Source organism: Protobothrops mucrosquamatus, unplaced genomic scaffold (assembly GCF_001527695.2).
Source record: "Protobothrops mucrosquamatus isolate PMUCROS unplaced genomic scaffold, P.Mucros_1.0 scaffold1388, whole genome shotgun sequence".
Classification (NCBI taxonomy): domain Eukaryota; kingdom Metazoa; phylum Chordata; class Lepidosauria; order Squamata; family Viperidae; genus Protobothrops; species Protobothrops mucrosquamatus.
In genome coordinates, this window is record NW_015387575.1 from 33,942 (window position 1) to 41,068 (window position 7,127).

Genomic DNA, 7,127 nt, shown 5'->3' on the forward strand with positions numbered 1-7,127 from the left:
GAGAGCGTACAGGTCGGTGGGGGGTAGTCTGTGGCAGGAGGCGGTCTCGAAGGTAACCAGGTCCGATGCCATGGAGCGCTTTAAAGATAATAATCAACACCTTGAAGCGCACCCGGAAGGCTACCGGCAGCCAATGCAGCTCGCGCAAAAGCGGCGTGACGTGGGAGCGACGAGTCCCTCCCAACACCGCCCGTGCGGCCGCATTTTGAACTAGCTGGAGCCTCCGGGTGCTCCTCAAGGGAAGCCCCATGTAGAGAGCATTGCAGTAGTCCAGGCGGGAAGTCACAAGGGCATGAGTGACCGTGCGTAAGGCGTCCCGGTCCAGAAACTTATTACTTCCATGCATTTATTTTATTGAAGATATCAGACATCAAAAATAGCCCCTTTCTGCCAGGTTCTGCCAGGGCCTTAGCATTCATTCTGAACACAGGTTTCTGATCAAAGTCTTTGGAAGAAGGATTTGTACTTAATTAAATATTTGACTTCTTTCCCCTTCCTGTGCAGCAATAAACAGTGTCCTTTTCAAAAGGACAAAAATAGAAGGAGTGATAATTTCATTGGAAATGAACATGGTGCCTTTCAATAATGATCTCCTGCCGAAAAGACAAATACCAAAGTATATTTTAGAAAAATAAATATTGAGAGGAAATTAGGACATTTCTGTTTCTGGGAGAAGGGTAGAATGACCCTCAGAATCCAATTTCAGAAATGATATTACCAATCTGCCAAAATAGCTAACCTCTAATAATATGATAATTATAAACTCAGCATGGAACAAAACAACTGTAGCTGAGAGAAAATAACAATAAGATTGTGAATGGAGTGAACCGCAGGACAGATGATAAAAACCTGAACTGTTGTTCATACCAAATGTTGTAGAGTTAGGAGAGAGGTGATTCTCTTCCCCACTTTCATAATTCTACAAATTGTTATCACCCCAGTGAAACTGTGTTTCAAACTGTAAGTAATCATAAGTGTGTGCAATGGATCTAGATGGATATATTGCTTTGCTGCTAATTTGTTTTTTTCCCCTCATTCATTTTCATTTTAGATGTTAAGCTCCTCATCTTGGGGACTTAACATTTATGTGCTCTAGAGAAAATGATGCACAATGGTGGTACATTTACAAATAAAATATAACAAGTGCAGCAAGAGCAGCAGCAGCAACAACATCTTGGCTGGATGTTAAGGACAGACTGAAAACTTGTAAGGATGAAAAGGGACTTTAAGAATCAGCTCATCCACCCTACAGATAAGAGAATAAAAGAGTTGGAAGGGACCCTGGAGATCTAGTCCAACCCTCTGCTCAAGCAGGAAACCCTATACCATTTCAGACAAATAGTTGTCCAATCTCTTCTAAAAACCTCCAATGCTGGAGCACCCACAACATCTGGAGGCAAGTCATTCCATTGATTAATTGTTCTAACTGTCAGGAAAATTTTCCTTAGTTCCAGGTGGCTTCTCTCTTTGATCATTCCCATCCGTTGCTTCTTGTCCTGCCTTCAGATGCTTTGGAGAATAGCTTGACTCCTTTTCTTTGTGGCAGCCCCTTATATTTTGGAACAGTGGTATCATGTTCCTCCCTAGTCCTTCTTTACATTAAATTAGACATACCCAATTCCTGCAACTGTTTTTCATATATTTTAGCCTTCAGTCCCCAAATCTTCTTTGTTGCTGTTCTCTGCACTCTTTCTAGAGTCTCAACCTCTTTTTTACATTGTGGCGACCAAAACTGGATGCAATATTCCAAGTGTGGTTTTACCAAGGCATTATAAAGTGGTATTTACACTTTAGATGATCTTAATTCTATCCCTCTGTTAAGGCAGCCTAGGACTGTGTTAAAGATGCAGAAAATCAACAGTTAAGTTATGCCTAATGGGTGACTACTTATTTATTGGTCCAAGCTCAACACCCTATTATACCAGTCTGCATTATGTTGTGGGAGTATCAACAAAAAAAAACAATTGTTGCCTCCATTCCATTTGAAAAATTCCACAGGATATGCATCTGAATTATAGATCAGACAATTAGATTAAAAGAACTAGAATTTTGCTCTCATCGGTTAACTCTTTTACTCAACGTAGTTACAAATGTAAAGGTGTTAGGATCACATTATTTCTTCATTTCTTATATGGCCACTTTGTATTCATTAAGAATCTGGAAGACAGCTTGTATATTTTTTGGGGGGGATGCATATTTGCCACAAATCCATCTATGACCAAAACAATGTTTATGTTGGCTTGTCCTCTGCTACTTTTTTATTTAATTTGTAACCCCACCTTTATTATTTTTTACAAATAACCCAAGGCAGTGAACATATCCAACACACAAGGCAGAGGGGGCCAGGTTGTTCGCCAAAGCACCAGAGGGAAGGATGAGAAACAATGGTTGGAAACTGAACAAAGAGAGAAGCAACCTGGAATTAAGGAGAAACTTCCTGACAGTGAGGACAATCAACCAGTGGAACAGCTTGCCTCCAGAAATCGTGGGTGCTCCATCACTGGAGATTTTCAAGAAGAGACTAAACATTCACCTGTCTGAGATGATATAGGTTCTCCTGCTTGAGCAGGGGGCTGGACTAGAAGACCTCCAAAGTCCCTTCCAGCTCTATTCTATTCTATACCTCTTCCAATCGTCTCCTGTGGGGAGAGTTGGGCTGAAGAGAGTGACTAATCCAAGGTCACCAAGCTGGCTTTCATGGCTAAGGTGGGAGTTGAACTCAGAGTCTCCCACTTTCTAGCCTAGTACCTTAACTACTAGAGAAACATGGCTCTTTTCTGCCAGATTCTTGCCATCAGAAGGTACCAAAGAATCGGGCAAACAGGAGAATCTAGAGGAGAGTAGATCCTAGACTGGCCTGCTATGGTCAAAATATTTTATATAGTTATTTGTAGATTGAGCTATAAAAACAATGGAGTATGTAGCAAAGAGTTTGTGTTTCATTGAAAGAGACCTTGAAAACAGTTTGAGGAAATTATCTGGGAACATTGCTATGATGCAGCAATTATTTTTAATAAAACGAATGACCAATAGGAAACGATGGGCTTATTGAGGGACTGCACCACTGGTTTTGACCTACTTTCACCTGAAATTTAGATAGTTAAAACCTTCTGTAGTGAAAATGTTTCATCTTCCCCACCGGAATGCTTTATTTTTCCATTTCACGTCCTGCAAATGCCACCTACTCAGGAAACACTTCAATAGAAACAGAGAATTGATCCTCCTAAAATTGGGAGCGTGTCTGCAGTCTGAGAAGAACTCAGCAGCAGCCCCCCCCCTTAGAATGTGCAGAAGCCTGGGGTGACTTCTATGCCCTTCAGGAGGTAATAATAATAATAATAATAATAATAATAATAAAGTTGGAAGGGACCTTTATTATTATTATTATTAATAATAATAATAATAAAATTGGAAGGGACCTTGGAGGTCATCTAGTCCAACCCCCTGCTCAGGCAGGAAACCCTATACCATTTCGGACAAATGGCTGTCCAGTTTCTTCTTAAAAACTTCCAGTGTTGGTGCATTCACCGCTTCTGGAGGCAGGTTGTTCCACTGGTTAATTGTTCTGTCAGGAAGTTTCTCCTTAGTTCTAGGTTGCTTCTTTCTTTGGTTAGTTTCCCTCAGGGTCCTCATCACATTCTTGTTGTGCCAAAATTCTTCTGGCAAGAGAAGTAAACTGAGAACATTCAAAAACATCCCTGAACACTGTTACAGGAATATTTTGGGTTATTTCTCAAAAGATCTTGGATCTATCCCAGCAAAAATTCTGACCGGTATTTATAAACCTGATTCTGATTGGGTAATAATGTCACTGCAGCCATATACTAATTTTAGGGCTTACACATCCATAAAGAGTTCAGAACGGCTCAGTGGTGAAACACTTTTTTTTATAACTAGAGAGTCATAATTTCAATCTACAGCAGTTCTTGGCTGCATCAATAGAGAGACAGAATCAAGATCACAGGAAGTATTAGTACCATTTTATACTGCTTTAGTGAATACCCAGTTTTTAGAAATTAGAAATTAGATGTGGAAGTAAAGCCTATTCAATTATGTGGGATTTATTTTCAAGGAAATCTACAATGTTTAACAGAGCTAATAGTACTGGCTCCTAATTCCGTAAGTATTCAAGTTTGGCTCTTCTTGCTTTTTTTAATGTGTTAAATATTCTTAATATTGGAAGAACTTGTTTTATTTGTTAAATTTATATGCCACCCATCTCACCAAGGTGCCTTACAACCAAGTAAAAATAATAAGATAAAACATTAAAATAAATATTAAGGGTAAAATTGCCTAACCACTTAAAAAGCACATTCCTGAACAGGATTCCTTTGAGGATGTATCAAACATATAAAACAAATATGCTGCAAACTACTTTGTTTGAATCACTGCCTCTTCCTATATTACCTCCAGAGCCATGTTGGTTGTCATGAGGTATTCCTGCCACTCTCATTTGGTTTAATGTAAGTGTAAGTAGCTGGTTTTAGGCAGCAATATCATAGGTAAGAGCAGGGCTCTTAAAACTTGGTCCTTTTATGCAGTGGTGGGATTCAAATATGTGAACAACCGGTTCTCTGTGTGGATGCCACTTCCGGAAGTCCGTTCTGGGCCTGGGCAACAAAAAATTAGCTACCGGCTCTGCCAAAGTGTTGCAAACTGGCTGAATCCCACCACTGCCTTTATGACTTGTGGACTTCAACTCCAAGAATTCCTCAGCCAGCATGCCTGGCTGAGGAATTCTGGGAGTTGAAGTCCAAAAGTCATAAAAGGACCAAGTTTGAAGATCCCTGGGTAAGAGCATAGGGCATCAAGCAGTGAGCTGCAGCTGCCAAAAAAGCCAACCCAGTGCTGGGCTGCATTAACAGAGGGATAGAATCAAGATCACGTGAAGTATTAATACCACTTTACAATGCCTTGGTAAGACCACACTTGGAATACTGCATCCAGTTTTGGTCACCACGATGTAAAAAAGATGCTGAGACTCTAGAAAGAGTACAGAGAAGAGCAACAAAGATGATTAGGGGACTGGAGGCTAAATCATATAAGGAAAAGCTGCTGGAATTAGGTATGTCTAGTTTAATGAAGAGAAGGACGAGGGGGGACATGATAGCAGTGTTCCAATATCTCAGGGGCTGCCACAAAGAAGAGGGAATCAAGCTATTTTCCAAGATGCCTGAAGGCAGGACGAGAAGCAATGGATGGAAACTGATCAAGGAGAGAAGCAACTTAGAACTAAGGAGAAACTTCCTGACAGTTAGAACAATTAACCAATGGAACAACCTGCCTCCAGAAGCGGTGAATGCTCCAACACTGGAAGTNTTATTATTATTATTATTATTATTATTATTATTATTATTATTATTATTATTATTATTATTATTATTATTATTATTATTATTATTAAGCAGACACTATACAAGTTGGAATGGAATCCAACCATCAAAGTACTTTGCCAATAGCTATATGCAAATATTAAGTACTTTACCTCTTATGGAAATCTCTGAGATGAGCAGCTCTTTTTTTTTTAATTTTGTGGCCGATTTGCAACATAATTAAGCAGCTTTATGTCATTTTTATATGCAAATTTGCAGAAGGAAAAACAGGATAGAAAGCTCCTTAATAGCCCAAAGTTCTGTTGTTGTTTTACCCTTGGATAACACAAATCCGGCAAAAACATAATTAAGCTGTACCAATTCTTCGTTGTACAATGTCTGGGGCCGGTTAAATTTTTTTAAAAAATAAATAAATAGTGTTTTCAGGCATTGGTTGGAGCTATATTTAGAGGATTGGGCTTTGTATTTTTTTTAAAATGACATTTTCAGCATTCTACAGGCAGTGTAGGAGCAAATGTGTAATTTCTTGTAAATGTTGAAAATAAGGTGATAATTGGGCATTTATGACTTAATTTGTAGGATTTTAAGAAACTCAAAAGGCAAAAAGTCAAGCTTAAACAATAAGAGCTGTTGTTTTATTCAAATAAGTGATTGAAAAGGAACGCTTGACAGTCTGCTATCTTCCTCCCAGCCCTCTCTTCACCCAACTTTCAAGTAAGGAAAAAAACACAATACAATACTGTCAATCAGTTCTCACCTTCTCCCCAGCAGTGAATGGAAGGCTAAAAGGAGCAAGAACATCAAGCTAGACAGTGAATAGCCATAGTCTTTTTCCAGGAACGTTTAAGCCAAGACAAAAGTATAAATTATGGGAACAGAATTTATTTATTAATTTTCTAATAATCAAATTTGTATGCATGTCATCCTTGCGTAGGGGCCATGCTAACTTGTATTGTTCCAATTTTAGTATATATGCTGCAGAAGGAAGCATACATTTATATTGGTGTAAGGACCATGTATCTTCTGCTCAGCTTTTAGTCTCTGAAGCCCTTAGAAACCATGATGTGTCTATACAGTACTGATAAAGATCAGAATAATGCAAACCATATTATTCCTTGCGATGCTCCATGGAAATAAAGAAGCAGGATTGGAAGAGTACTGATAGTTTTGATGTCTGATGTTGGGGAAGACTCTTGAGAATACTATAGACAGCCAAGAAAACAAACTGTTGGATCATCAAACAAATCAACTAAGCAAATGACCAGGCTCAAATTATCCTACTCCAAGACACATTATACAAGTCCTAGCTCTCTGGAAAAGGCTGCAATGCTGGTTGCACTGACATCCATCATTATGAATTGCTTTGAGAGGCTGATAAAGGACATTATCATGTCCAGCCTCCCACCAGCATTTGACCCGCATCATTTTGCTTACTGACCAAATTGCTCTATGGAGGATGCTATTTTTTTCTGTTCTCCATCTAAGCTTGAAGCACTTAGAGGAAAGGAATACTCATGTGCGTTTGTTGTTTGTCGACTTCAGTTCGGCATTTAACACAATCATTCTCCAGCATCTAGTAGACAAACACTCTTTTGTGCAACTGGATTCTTGATTTTCTTATTAACAGACCCCAATGTGTGTGAGCTGGAACAAATATTTCTAACACCATTTTCTTGAGCACAGGTTCTCCTCAGGGCTGTGTCCTAAGTCCGCTGCTGTTCACCCTATTGACCCATAACTGTTGTGCTAGGTTTGCCACCAACCATATTACGAAGTTCCAGATGATACAACAGT

The 7,127-nt window shown here is 39.2% G+C and overlaps 1 non-coding gene across 1 annotated transcript; it reads right to left on the reverse strand.

Annotated features, from left to right (window-relative positions):
* Nucleotides 1-6,220: 6,220 nt before the first annotated feature.
* On the reverse strand, nt 6,221-6,324 carry LOC114922949. Its single transcript, XR_003810539.1, has one exon. It is a non-coding gene; the product is annotated as a U6 spliceosomal RNA (small nuclear RNA).
* Nucleotides 6,325-7,127: the final 803 nt, after the last annotated feature.